The 15,243-nt window shown below is 31.4% G+C and overlaps 6 non-coding genes across 6 annotated transcripts; 3 read left to right on the plus strand and 3 right to left on the minus strand.

Annotated features, from left to right (window-relative positions):
* Nucleotides 1-774: 774 nt before the first annotated feature.
* On the minus strand, nt 775-856 carry Trnal-uag. The gene has a single exon. It is a non-coding gene; the product is annotated as a tRNA-Leu (tRNA).
* Nucleotides 857-7,149: 6,293 nt separating this feature from the next.
* On the minus strand, nt 7,150-7,222 carry Trnav-uac. Its single transcript has one exon. It is a non-coding gene; the product is annotated as a tRNA-Val (tRNA).
* A 304-nt stretch (nt 7,223-7,526) lies between these two features.
* On the minus strand, nt 7,527-7,599 carry Trnav-uac. Its single transcript has one exon. It is a non-coding gene; the product is annotated as a tRNA-Val (tRNA).
* A 362-nt stretch (nt 7,600-7,961) lies between these two features.
* Nucleotides 7,962-8,043, plus strand: Trnas-aga. The gene has a single exon. It is a non-coding gene; the product is annotated as a tRNA-Ser (tRNA).
* Nucleotides 8,044-9,931: 1,888 nt separating this feature from the next.
* Nucleotides 9,932-10,013, plus strand: Trnas-aga. Its single transcript has one exon. It is a non-coding gene; the product is annotated as a tRNA-Ser (tRNA).
* A 1,084-nt stretch (nt 10,014-11,097) lies between these two features.
* On the plus strand, nt 11,098-11,179 carry Trnas-aga. Its single transcript has one exon. It is a non-coding gene; the product is annotated as a tRNA-Ser (tRNA).
* The last annotated feature ends 4,064 nt before the right edge of the window (nt 11,180-15,243 follow it).

Consider the following 15,243-nt stretch of genomic DNA (forward strand, 5'->3'; position numbering starts at 1 on the left):
CTAGATGTGTATTATAGGCCTATATATATGTGTGTGTATATATGTATATATAAGCATATATATAAATGTAAATATAAAAATATATATATATATATATATATAAATATACATATATAAGTTAGAAAGGCAAATGGGAAAAACAAATAAAACAGCAAACAGCCATATAATGCAAAACAATTTAAAATTAAAATTAAAACGGAACAGTTTTTCATGCCGAACTGTGATGATGAAAGTGTTCTCTCGTGACTTCTGGAATGTCTTTAAATATACCGCTTGGTACCTGCAACATTTTCTGGGCGTAAATTGTTGTTAGTCGCCCACTTTTGACCTCTCGGATTTGCCGTCATATTCACCATCGGCCTATAAACATCGTATACGGTGATTTCAATCATTTAAAACGTTGAATACTTGTGAAATAGATAAAAATACGATAGTTGATCTAATTACATTATATGTCTGTAATGGGTTTACCTGAACTTTTATTGTTATCAGAGTCAGTAAATATCTTACAATTACTCATATTGTATGCATAAGTGATGAGTAGGCCTATTGTTATAAGTATCATAACTTGTAATCAAATCTAATTTATTATTACAATAACAGCATATATTTTTAATCTGATACAGACTAATTTAGGCATTTCGAAACCAGACAAATGGAAAGTAAAAGAGATTAAAAACGAAATTAAGTTAGAATATACTCATAAAGATGATATTTAAAAAACTTAGTCTGTATAAGGTAAACATATTTATCGCAAAAAGCAAAAAAAATTATTGGCAGCGGTGGGATTCGAACCCACGCCATCGAAATGACTGGTGCCTAAAACCAGCGCCTTAGACCGCTCGGCCACGCTACCCCTATACAAGCATATTTTGTAATTAATATCATACAGAAAATTTGTTGGCATTCTAAAGTCATACAATATGATGTACAAATGAAATAAGTAGTTCTAACAAGATTATTAGTTAGAACTCTCTAATATTAAAATGTTAATTGAAAAAAAAGCCTATCAGGATAAAAATAGTTATCGCAAAACATACTGGCAGCGGTGGGATTCGAACCCACGCCATCGAAATGACTGGTGCCTAAAACCAGTCATTTCGATGAGCGGCCACGCTACCCACATTCAAGATTACATTTTGTAATCATAATGACACGAAGAAATGTATGCATTGCAAGACCAGACAATATGATGTACAAATAAAGCGTGAAATAATCAATTACAGCATTTTAGAATACGCTCATACAGATGGTGGTTGAAAACCCCAAGACTATCAGGAAATACATAATACATAATTATTCAAAAGTAATTGGCAGCGGTGGGATTCGAACCCAAGTTTTAATTTGAAATCAATTTGATAAAATGAAATGTTGTACAAATGAAAAGTAAGATAAACAATAAATTCATTTTATAACAATATCAAATTGATGGTGATCGAAAAACGTAAGGCTATCAGGAAAAAATATTTATTCAAAAGTTATTGGCAGCGGTGGGATTCGAACCCACGCCATCGAAATGACTGGTGCCTTAAACCAGCACCTCAGACCGCTCGGCCACGTTACCGATATTTACAAACTTTAGTAAATCATATATTCGGGTCAACAACCGGCAAGATACCATCAAGAACCTTCAACTGACTGTTGTTGACGCTAATTATTATTCACTCCCGGAAAGGTACTTCCGCGAGGCTGTGAGGTATTGGGGCGCTCCCCTAAATCTGCCCCTGCTGTGGGAGGACCGGACGTCGTTTACATCGCATCCTATGGATCCTCCCAGAAAACAATCATTCTGTGAAGCCCAGTCGACCAAATGCTGTAAGTATTGCCATAACAGAATAGTCTAAAGGATAATATAGAATACTGCATCGCCTAACTGTAATTTTAGAAAGACCTTCAAATCAAATTCAAATTTGTACTAAAATTACTTTTTAAATTAAGAACATGATTTTGTTTATAATGTTAAAGCAGGTAAGACACTACCGTGCCCACTGGTAAAGAATGGTAACAAATAGATTATACAATACATGCTAAAATCTTGTGATTTATGTAGTCTGTAGACATTCCTTATTAGTCACATATTTACTTATTTTTATGATTAACATAGTCAGTTTATGTATTTTATTACATTATATTTTGTGAACATACACGCGTTTGTATCAGCCGCACTCACTGAAATGGTACGTTCCACTTACCTACCACATATTATGAATACTCCGTTGCTCATTTTGAATAATGAATTCTCATGTTGCTTTTGAAGCGTGACAAATCCTCGTCTAATATTTTTGAGATTCGTAAAATTGTTTTTAAAGATATTTTAATAGACATAAGTAGGAACTCAAAATATGCCAGTAATAATAAGACATTTAAAAGAATAGGGCTACGATATATTTCTTCCAGAGTTGTGCACGCGTCTGAACGGCAAATCGGCGCAAACATTAAGGCCTTACTCAATTTTTAATATATATATATATATACAGTCATGTTAATTACACATACGGTTTGCTACTCCTCGTATATGACTACTGAAGTCATTTTACAACCATGGAATTCGAAATTCTATTTTTTTTAAACTTACAAAAAAATAAAATAATCATTTTTTTTTTCAATTAGGCCTATAATGACGATCAACCCATGTCCTGTGTATAATAGCCTGTGTATAATTTATTAAAAATGTGTGCATTTGTAACTTATCAATATTATATAGATTAAAAAGCAAAATACTGAAAAACAACAATGCTGTGGGAAACAATGGCTGAAGAAGAACAAATGCGTCTCATGCGCAATGCTTGGCTGTACGGAATGTTTGTACAGTGCGGGGGATGATCACAGCTGCTAGGGAGCAGGTACATATGCTTTTCCGTGGGTTTACGGAAGAGATCAGTTTTGAGTGCACCATTTTCCATGGTCACGGTGATGTCCAGAAAAATCTACACTGCTTGTGGATTTGTTAGCAATGAATTTGATTGTGGGATGAGCCGAATTAATGTTCAATAGGAACGTATCCAAACTATCTTCACCATGGGTCCAGATCATGAAGATATCATGTTAGCTTCAACCTAGTTGCTACTAAACTATCATTCAACTATACCCCCTTATGTTATACCGTACTCCTACACTTTTGGAGTTCTTAGGGAGGTCGGCTTTACCCACCAGAACCATTGGTGTGGATTTCATAACCAGATCTAGACTATGTATACCACAGCTTTTACAGTATAACAATATTAATCGAAATAGGATTTCTAATGAACATTACTTTTCTGTATTTCAAAGTGGGGAACGAATAGGACGAATAATGGAAGATGGCTTAATATTCAACTTTACAGGTTAGACCAAAGACCAATTTGCTAAAGGAAAGGGTAGGCCTACCTACTATGACAATACTTAAGCCTATAATAATAATAATAATAATAGGCCTACACGGGTATGATTTATATGCAAATATCTAGATATAGGCCTTATGCTTGAAGAGATATACCGTACTAAATATATGAAATAACAAAATTGTAACAATTGAATTCCAAATGTGATTTTCCTCGACACTTGCTAAGGAAATGGTCAAGCCTAGAATTATAAAATGCGGCCGCTAAGGAAGACCCCAAGAGAAGCTGAATGGGCGGTGTTTCTCATAGTAAAGTAACTTGATACACACATATGGAGATGCCTAAGAACAAGAAATGAGAGGGAAAAAAAAGAGAGCGTACCGTACGTTAATAAGGCTGATATATTACAATGAATAAAGGAAACACTCTTTTTTTTTTTTTGTAAAGCCACAGTCCTTAAAAACAGGTGGTGTGGCCACTCAAAGTCATATCCTGGTGGTTGCCTTCGTTGAAGGTGTTAAGTCTGCTCTCGTTTTTGTTGTCTGAAGTCATGTAGGATGGTTTGGCCACTGGGTGTGGCTGACGTTTTGTAGTCTGCCTCATTAACCTAATTTCAGCTGGGGTCAGTCCAATTTTATGACTATGTTATTATTATTGTTATGATTGTTTTACTGACAGTAATTACTAAATAAAAAAACTCATAGGCCTACGTGTACATGCAGATAGGCCTATTTATTGCAAAACGATATTTAAAGTCAGTTGTAGCAGAAGTCTGGGGCTTCAGATATAATGTCTATTCCGTTGAAGATGTCAATGCGCCATACTGAATCATTTTGAGGTTCAGTATTCAGTATGTTTAATTTCATTGTAAACACAACATCTACATTGAATTATTCCGAAATATTTTAAGTATATTTCTAAACCATTGAATTGTTTTACAAGACGTCGGCGATTGCATAAATAATTATGAACGGGAATTTATACACTTTAATAGTTTATTTTTTGTATCATGCGTAAATTTAAAAAGAAAATATATAAATATACGTAAAGCAAATCTTGGCATAAACACTGTAAATATCCCAATCTGCTAAAATAAATGGGGAATTTCCCTTGGATTCATAAAAGTACAAGTGCTCCAAAGCTCTTAAGTTTAATATATGTAATTCCGTCATTGTCAAAAAAAAAAAAAAAAAAAAAAAACATACGTTGAACAGGCTATTCATGTATGGTTGCACAGATAGACGATGTTCTTACACTGTAACACCGTGAAGGGTGAAATGTTTAAAGTGTTTAGGTACAGCCTAAAGTGCTTAGGATGACCATGGCGACAATAAATTATACTGAATAATATTTTTAAATACTTTGAGATTATTTTATTGGTAACACGAGTTCTGTTAATGCTAAGTCTTCTACAGATCTTATACAATAAACTTCCAGTTAAGTAAACTATTGAAGTCTCAAAAACCTTGAAAAATGCTCTTTAAAAGAATAATAAGCAGTACAAAGTAATAGTTTCAAAGTTTAACAGATGCTTCACTACAAAAATGTATTTGTAACGCGTATATTCTAAGAAAACAGATCATTTTAACTTTTGCTAATTGATGAAGAAAAGTTTCCTCGTTCAAATTTTAAAATAAAATCTAATAAATAAATGAAATATATACAGATATAAGCAATTCTTTTTTTTAAATTATTATTTTCTTGACATTGTTTTTCAAATCGTTGGTGGGAACTAGGGGACTGGCAGTAACATTATACTGACTGGATTGTAACTTCGTTTAGATTACATGCTCATAACTCTGATTTACAGGTGGCTCTTGGGTGGAAAGCAAATTTTTACAAAAATACATAATTTGGATTGGAAAGAAATATTGTCAACATATCCAGTTATTATTTCTATTTAAATATCATCGATATTGTTTGTTCACACTTATTCTTCTTTTCTTGTCTTCTTTTTTTGCGTCATAAATATGATTTGTAATGGTGAATTGTCTCTCATATTTTCCATTAAACTCAGTGATTTAATGAGATGTAGATTTTTGGTTATTTAAAAATTCGTAGGAAAGTTGGTGAAAGGTGGTTACGCCCCCTTCCCCCAGGTTTTAAATAGGGTTAATCAAAAATCTGTGTCTTATTAACCAGGCTCGAGGAAAACAAAATTTATGATACAATACTGAACACAAAAATGGTGTTTGACACCCTTTTTGTGTCTTAGAAAAAAAAATCAGTTCTACAACATAACATTTCCAAAGTTTCTAAATATTTAAAAATCTGTATTTAAAAATCTGTAACAACACTTTTGTCAGTGTCTTAGAAAAATCAGTTGTACAACATATTAAAATTTGTTTTTCCTTCGGAGCCTGGCTTTCAAAATACACGTTGACCTGGCTTCTCCGTATTTTGTCATTAGGTCTATACGCAAGGAATCCACGTTAGCCACAAATCAATGGTCCCACCAAGAAGCCATGGTGTGTAGTGAAGAGATGTTATGATGTTTTTATAATTCTTCAAGTGATGTCCACGGTGGTGTATATGAACGTAAGTAATCTATAGGAGAATAGTGTAAAAAAAAAATCACAATTTAATAAATTTCAGTAAAGATCAAATAGATAAAGTCTGCAGTTAAGTATGATGTTATTGTGGCTATTATTAAATCATACTATTCAAACCAAACATTGGACATAAGGTTATTCTCACGGAAATGTAGATATCTAGGCTTCAACAACCGACCTTAAGGTGAAAGTACAGATAATACCTCTATAATTGTTCGATTTGGTTTGTAAGAAAACAATAAAAATAGCTTACAATCGGAAATTATTAAAAATAAGGAAGTTCATTTTGTTTTATGTCAAGTAGATGATGGGTAAAATTGATAAGTTGATGGTGATAGGCGTAAACTTTGTGTTTAGAATCAGAGTTCAGGGCTTCTATCATGAAGGAATAAATTTTAAATCTTATTCCTCCATGGTTCTATAATAGAGACATTTTCGATTATAACAATGGTGCATTTTGTTTGCACAATATTATACAGCCATGATTTGTACATACCATGGACATAATACTCGTTAATTCACGTGGAAGTTTCTCAGAATTTCTTAAAGTTCTGTTAGCACTCATAATAATGTTTAACGATCACTGCATGATGCTTAGTAAAATTCAAACCAAAATCTATAGGACGTAAATCTTTGATCAATGTTGTGCGCGCGAATACAATATTTACTAAACGTTTCTTAAACAAAAGTTTGCTCAGATGATTACCGTGACCGGAAATGGTTATCCATTATACATTTGGATTGTCTTCACGATCTCGTGTTAAAGTTGGTAGCTTATGTGTACTCATGCTCTAGCTAGGACACAAAAACCATTGACGTCATGCAAAATAGGGCAGACATTTTCACCATATGATATTGGGCAGTGATTATGAAATGTTTGTGAATACTTATGTTTCAATTAGAGAAAGTTGAACAATAGGATTGTGATAAACACATTTTTGAACTTTGTTCGTGACAGAAAAATGGAATGATTGATTAATATTTAGCCTATTCTAAAATAATATTCGGTTTAGACTTATATTTATATCATATCAATAACAAGCCTACTGTTTATGTTAGGAATATTAATCTAATCTTAGTCCTACTGTGCTTTTAATATCATGGAGGAAATATATTAATATATTAATATTATCATTTAAAAAGTGTTTAAAAATAATTTAATTTTTTTCTTTATTGTAAAATGAAATATATAATTGATCAAATCTTATACCTACTTTACATTTAATACCATAAAAGAAATATGCTAATACTATAATTTATATACTGTTGTAAAATGTAGGTTCCGCCCGGGCTCGAACCGGGGACCTTCTGCGTGTAAAGCAGACGTGATAACCACTACACCACGAAACCACTTGGAGATGGTTACAAGTGTTGTTGTTGTTTAGACTTATATTTATATTATATCAATAACAAGCCTGCTTTTTATGTTCATAAGATTAATCTAATCTTATTCCTACTGTGTGTTTAATATCATGGAGGAAATATATTAATATCTTAATATTATAATTTTAAAATTGTTTAAAAAAAAACCCATTTTTTTTTCTTTGTTGTAAAATGAAAGATATAATTGATCAAATCTTATACCTACTTTACATTTAATACCATAAAAAAAATATGCTAATACTATAATAATTTAAATATTGTTGTAAAATATAGGTTCCGCCCGGGCTCGAACCGGGGACCTTCTGCGTGTAAAGCAGACGTGATAACCACTACACCACGAAACCACTTGATATGGTTACAAGTGTTGTTGTAATACATTGTTATTGACATGCTTCATTGGAGGGCGAACTCTGTCGCCTATGTATACCGTACCCTACTACAAAGAGCATGATATGAGCGAATAATTATGTAATATCAGAAAATAATAGCGTTTAACACAACATTAGCAATGTTTGAAAATTATATAAGAAAATGCGTAGTTATGCTACACAAATGATGCTTTGAACACCAAACTGTAACGTTAATATAAAGTAATGTATTTCTTTAGCTTGGTAGTATTACTATTTAATTATCATACAGTTAATCATTACGTCATAATATGCATCATCAATACTAGATTGTTATCAAAGAAAATATATAGTGGCTAGTAGTCGTGGCCGAGCGGTTAAGGCGATAGACTAGAAATCTATTGGGGTCTCCCCGCGCAGGTTCGAATCCTGCCGACTACGCTTCTCTTTTCATTTATTTTTGTATTTCAGTGATAGTAAACCAACTGATATTAAAATAATATAATTGCAATTATTATCTGTTATATCACAATATTATTATTAGGGTCTTTCATAAACAATATTTCATTCTTATTTTCATTCTTATATATATATATATATATATATCACTTACTTGATAAACGGTTACGCCCGAAAGATCTCGTCTATTTTCTTAATAAATTTTGAGGCAAATCTATTACCATCTCTACGAGTTTTATTTTATATATAGGCGCTGTCTCTTATACACATCTAGATGTGTATAAGAGACAGTATTTATTGTCATATGCCTGATCAATTTTATTGTTATACATTTGATGTAATAACAACGTATTAGCGGGTCGTCTTTAGCCTAGAAATCTATATTGGGGTTTCCCTCGCAAGTTTAAATCCTACCTACTACAAGCAGTTTAGGTAGCAAAATAGTTTTTCCCCCGTTTTTATGTTTAATATCTACTTATGTAATAAATAATAGTATTGATAGCATGGTCCCGTTATAAGGTATGATAATCAAAGATTTGATGTTGGAACTATTAAAGAACCTCTGTACGTGGGATGGTGAATATGTGCGTAAGAGATGTATAAAGTGACATTAATTCACTATATTAAAAACAGCTCGATGAAAGAGAATCTAAGTTAGTAAAACGCCTTATCTGTGAACAGTACTCGAAGTTAATTATATTTAGATCATTAATTTGCTGTATATCGAAATGTCAAATTGAAGCCTACATGTACAGCAGTGATTCCACCACATAAAATAAATGTCAGTAATAATTAGGCCTATATTGACATCGAACCATGCATGGAGATTTAACGAACATCGACGGTAAAAAATAACCATACAACTAATTAAGTGAATGAAAACAATTCGTTCGAGTATTTTTGCCGGCGTAAAAAGATTCAGTTAAGCCGGGCCCTTACTGCGTGGTACGATGATCAATCGATCGTCAGCCGGCGACTCCATCTCTCCGCCCTCAGTGAGTTGTTAACGGCACGACTCTACCGTCTGCTGATTGCCAATGACTGAGAATAAGCGGATTACCATTAATTAGCTGGTAATAAAACTCATTAAATCAACAATATCATTTCGACCTATAATTTGTTGATTACGACAAACTATTTGATCGTTAATAATCATGCAATTACATTACTATGAATGTTAGGCGCACTGAGGAGGAAACAACATTAATTTTTTATGTTGTAGGCCTACAACCGGGTTTTTTTCTAAGACACAAAGACGAACATCTCAGGAACAGTTAATGAGATACAGATTTTTGAATATTGAAGAACTGGCGGAAAAGGGTTACAACAACCTTTTTTCCACCGTTCCCCTCCCTCCCCCACCCCTAACTTTTAAAGTTAAAAAAAAAATCTGTATCTCTATTAACCGTTCTCGATAAGTTTCGTCATACCCTTTTGTTTTCAAACAGTCATATCAAAAAATGTGTCTGGCTTTATGAGTGCCCCGATCAGTCAAATCTTAAAATTATTCACATTCACTATTATTTTATTATTATTAATTTTTCCTACATTTCTGGTGATAATCTATTATTTGTTTAAAAAATGATTAATTTGCGATCGACTCGAAGTTACACTTGGGTGCGGATGAGTAACGATTAGAAAATTAGTTATGCTGCGAAAGTTTGAAATAGACATAATTTTAGCCATCATGCCTATTATTCTTTCAATTATAGGCAATTCACATGATTGAGATGTTATTGGAACAATTTTCTTTTTGTGTTATTTCGTTGATGTGTGAAACATAGAATTATATAGGCCATGCATAGGTCCTATAGTCATATTGCTACCTGAGACAATACAATGAAAAAATAAACGGATGAAAGACGTATTGGTAGTCGTGGCCGAGCGGTTAAGGCGATAGACTAGAAATCTATTGGGGTTTCCCCGCGCAGGTTCGAATCCTGCCGACTACGATATTTTTTGTTCACTATGTACAGTATTTCGGTACAGAATAAATTGGTTCTTTTTAAGACGTAATAATATCGACCCATTCTAATTATTTTACAATGATCCAGTTGAATTTCTTCAGTGATGTGTATATTTCAGTAATATTATTATTTCATCGACAATGCTTATATTATTAATAAATATGCCTATATTATTATTAATTAATTTTAGTAATATCATTTAATTATAATAGTACTGGTAATCATTTTTTATACTGTAAAAATAATATTGAGGATAATATTCAAATTATGGTCTAATAATTTCATACTTGGTCTGTATTATAAGAAATGTAAGATTTTACAAACAATTTCATTAGGTCCATTATTTTACCATTAGGGATGTCTAGAGAACAAATTTCCCTTTGAATGAGCAATTAATATCTTAATTAAATGTTTGTGTGAGTGTGTGTTTGTATCAGTAAATGTTAATAGTGTATACATTCATTACCAGTGTATTTTCTCATTATTTCCTATTATAAGTTTAGAGAATATGGGGATCGAAATCATATATTTGGGATGCGGATTAATAAAGTGTATGCTCCTAATTAGGTACGGTGGGGACGTACACATGCACCCATCGGTGACATATTATTATTTGAATACCTGTAATGACCAGTTTGTTTTTCGTTGATGTATAAAATATATTTATCTGTAGAACTTATACTTACCCATATAGGCAGTATTTACTGCATATTTTATTTATATTACTGCTGAAGATTTTTTTAATCATATTTACTGAAGGTGATCCTTTCAGCGTATCCTAGAAGGTCGACTGATATTCAGAGGCCCTCTTAAATGAATTAAATAAAGTGATGCTTTTATCAGCGAATGTAGCTTTAATGAGGCTTAGAGAGAGAGTGAATTGTTTTTATCCGTGAGAGAAAGTCAAGCTGTTATAGGAATTGAACCAGGACCCTGTGATTAGAAGGCAAGCATAGATATTCAACTCCACTCCACTCATCAAAAAAGAACCAACTTATTCAAAATACCGAAATACTGCTGTAAAATAGTAACAGTAACAAGAAAAACAAGCATTAGGTAAGACCAATAGGTAGTCGTGGCCGAGCGGTTAAGGCGATAGACTAGAAATCTATTGGGGTTTCCCCGCGCAGGTTCGAATCCTGCCGACTACGAAGTTATTTTGTTCTACTATGAGCGGTATTTCCCTATTTACAATAATGTGGTTCTTTTTTTGATGATCTATTAATATCAAATCATTTCAAAATTTTATGAAGAAAATTCTTCAATGATGTAAGTATATTTCAGTAATATTAATATATTATTATTTCATTGTCATAAGTAATAATAACATTTAAAAATAACAGTCCTGGTAATAATGATAATATTGTAAAAAAAAAAATACTAGTGATAATATTATTTAAATTATAGTTTAAACCTTTATCGAAAATGTAAGATTTTATTAAAATTCCACTAGGTTCATTAATAAATGTTAACCCATTATTTAATTAGAGTACAAGTTTCTTTTGAATAGTAATTTAATATTCTAATTAAATGTGTGTGTGTTTTTCATTTACACTTAGGTATACAGATTAGTAACGGTTGTTGACTATCAAGTTAAGTATGATGTCAAAGTTTTAAATTGACATAATCAGTGGCCATATTATTCTTTGAATTGTTGTATAGAAAATTGACGTGATTGGAAAGTTATTGCAACAGGTTTTTTTTTTTTTTGGTTTTTTTTATTTCGTTGATGTTTGAAATATGAATGTAGAATTAGATAACCTACTCTAGGCCATACTTATTCATGTAGGCCCTATTTTTATTGTATAGTTACATTGCTACCGGAGACAATAGCATGAAAAACAAGCGAAGGGCAGGACGAATTTGGTACTCGTGGCCGGCGTAGCGGTTAAGACCATAGACTAGCGATCTACTGGGTCTTCTCGTGCAGGTTCACACCCTGCCGACTACGAACACTTTTTATTTACTATGTAATTTTGGTACAAAATAAATTTGTTCTTTTTAAGTCCTAATTAGTATCCAAACATTCTAAATATTTGAGAATGATTTTTGTATTTTAGTAATAGTTATACTATGATTTCATCGTTGTTTATATAAGTATATATTATTAGTAGCAATAATAACGGTAGGCCTATATATAACAATAATATTGCCGGTAATTGTTGAATTACTATGGTTTTGAGGAAGGTTTCTTTTTTTAAATGAGCAATTTAATATTTTGAATAAATGTTTGTGTGTTTTTTAGGGTATGTGTCTGTAAATGTTAACGTTCATTAAACTCATTTATTCATCCTGCATTTCCGGTGATAATTTCATATTATAAACTTAAAGAATAATTACTATGCGATCGAACTCATTTACACTTGGGTATAGTGGATTAATAGAGTGTATGCTAGTGACTGAATAAGTATGGTGGGAACGTTTTAAGATGGACATGTCGGTGCTTCCCCTTCCCCTATTGATCTTTTGAATTGGTGTAAACAATAATCAATGTCTTGAGAAATAATTAGATATAATAGTTTTTATTTCATTGATGTGTGAAATGTAATATCAAATTATATGTATACAATATTTATCCACGTAGGCCATATTTATATTGGTAGTCATGGTCGATATATCGTCATTTTATTAATATGAGTATAATCGTTAAGTTTATTTATCTAAGTTATTATTATTATATATTATATATTTTTATTATATTTGTCATCAAATGCCTACACAGGGAGATTTACATTGAACCGTCTATATTACCCCAGCTACGAATTAGCAATTTAGAAAACCTTATTCACCAACGGGCTCGAACTAATAGTTTTCTTTTTATTATTCAAATTTTACTCGATTTCCTCGAATCTGGGACACACTTCCCTTGGACATGCAAAACGGAGTTTTAAATCTGAACCAATTTCCCTTCAAACTAAAGAATCACTTCACAGTATACATAACTAAACATCATTGACCAGGTTTTATAGGCCTATGTTATAATAACATTAATAATTATAGTTATAATAATAATAGCATTAATGATAAAATTAAAAGAGTATTTACAAATAGGCCTAATATTATTAAAAATACATGATAAAAAATGTTTATCTATATATAAAGTTATTAATATTTAGTTTATAATGTTATTATTTCCTTTAGTGTTGTTTTATTATAATATCATTAATAATAAATGATAATAGTAATTATTTTAACATTATTAATAAGTTGTATTAAAAAGGATGTATTTACAAGTACATGATAAATACAAAATAAGAAATAATAATTGTACTAATTCTATAATTTTATAAAAGATGGGGATTATTAAAAATGTTTTACTAAGATATTCATATTCATTTATACGAATGTTGCCATTAACAATGAGAATTCGGAGCAATTAATAGTCGTGGCCGAGCGGTTAAGGCGATAGACTAGAAATCTATTGGGATCGCCCCCGCGCAGATTCGAATCCTGTCGACTACGTATTTTTTTTGTTCAATGTTCAATTTCTGTATTCGTGTTCTTAATGATAATATATCACCGTCAATATTTTTATTATTACAATTATTATTAATAGCAGTAACAATAATTAATAGGCCTATTTTAATAATTGATAGGCCTATTTTAATAATTACAGTATTATGAAAATAATATCGAAATTGAATAAGTCAAAGAAATGTACTCTAAAAGTATAAAATGTGTAGGACAATTATAATCATGTTAACTTTTCAAAATTCGATTGCTTATATTCATTGTAAAATTTTCACTATTATGATACGTTGATTTGTTATTGTTGATATCGAAATAAAGTTTTTTAGTTATTTATGAACCATATATCTGTTATTTCAATTAATTTTTCGTTAATCAGAAACATAAGATCGGGTAATTATATTTCATATTCTCACATAGGCCAAATCTGTATTTACACCATGTTCAGTATGTAATGACATTCATTAAAAAAGCACTTTAAAAAGGGAAATATGTTATAACAATTAGCTCTTCGCATTGGCCTCATGTTTAGAGACCACATGATGTTTACTAATTGTAAAGTATTATTGTTAATTATTATCTAGTAGACTTAATTTGCTTTGAAGATGTTTGCAAACTGTATATAGTTAGTTTGTTCCTACCAGGGGGTTATTGAAGATCTGCGAAAGACGTGTGAAGCTACCATTCAACTAACCTTACTAATGATGCGAATAATCCACGACAAAAACACACGTGCAAACTAGGCAAAATAGAAAAACCAACGATCGTTTTTGTTTCTCTGAACAAAACTACATTGCTGCTTTTGTGAGCGGAAGATAATAGGACGTTTACTCGACACTGGTCTAAAAAGCTTAGTTGGATATTTAGACTGGGAGAAATCTATGCAACATTCCTATGTAGACAAATTAGCAGCTCTTTGCAGGTGTCAAGATTTGGTGGCTACCGGATCACCTGTGATAATGCTGTCACCGGCTTGTATCTTCCCATTGTGCACCCTAAACGGCCCATTCAATAACGTTAAATAGAAATTAGTAAAATTACCATCTTCTGCTATTACGTAAGTAAGATTGACGGTCCTAGTGAGTACGGAGTCACCAAGGCAGGTGCAGACGCCAGCCTGTCTGGCCTTTGCCGTGTTGGTTCTTCCATTGTATTCCAAGTCGATATTACTGTTCTGATGTACCGTAACCATCTAAAATGTCTTATCTTGTATTAATAAAAGGTATTTCATATTGTCTGCAAAATATACAAACTAATTAACAATAACATGGATATAAGTCTATTTTACTTAATCCGAAAAGGCCTATAGCCTAAGTTTGCTTTTATTTTGTTTGTAATTTGATAATTAATTTCATGATTTGAAATTTATTTTCAAACTAAGATACCATAAACAGAAATATATTTAATTTATTTATAAAGAAATGTATAAACATTATAACCAAAACAGGCCTGCACAATTTATAATACATCAATATCTGTTGTCTTATAATATTGGAACGAAAAAATAGCCTATAGGCACATAAATATTTATACATATTTAATTTTTTTACGGATTAAAATGTTAGGCCTATAATTATTCGTTAGTTATTTTAGCACATCTTTATTTATTTTTTTCAGTTTATTTTTTTATTATTTATTTTAAATCATTATTTATCCCGTTGATCATATATTTATAGTTAGTGGCCTATTTATTATAAATAGTTTCGGATACTTTGAATTAAAAATGTAAGTTCCCTTTGATTTTACT

Source organism: Anneissia japonica, unplaced genomic scaffold (genome assembly GCF_011630105.1).
Source record: "Anneissia japonica isolate Jap-2015-1 unplaced genomic scaffold, ASM1163010v1 scaffold251325_len469956_cov165, whole genome shotgun sequence".
Classification (NCBI taxonomy): domain Eukaryota; kingdom Metazoa; phylum Echinodermata; class Crinoidea; order Comatulida; family Comatulidae; genus Anneissia; species Anneissia japonica.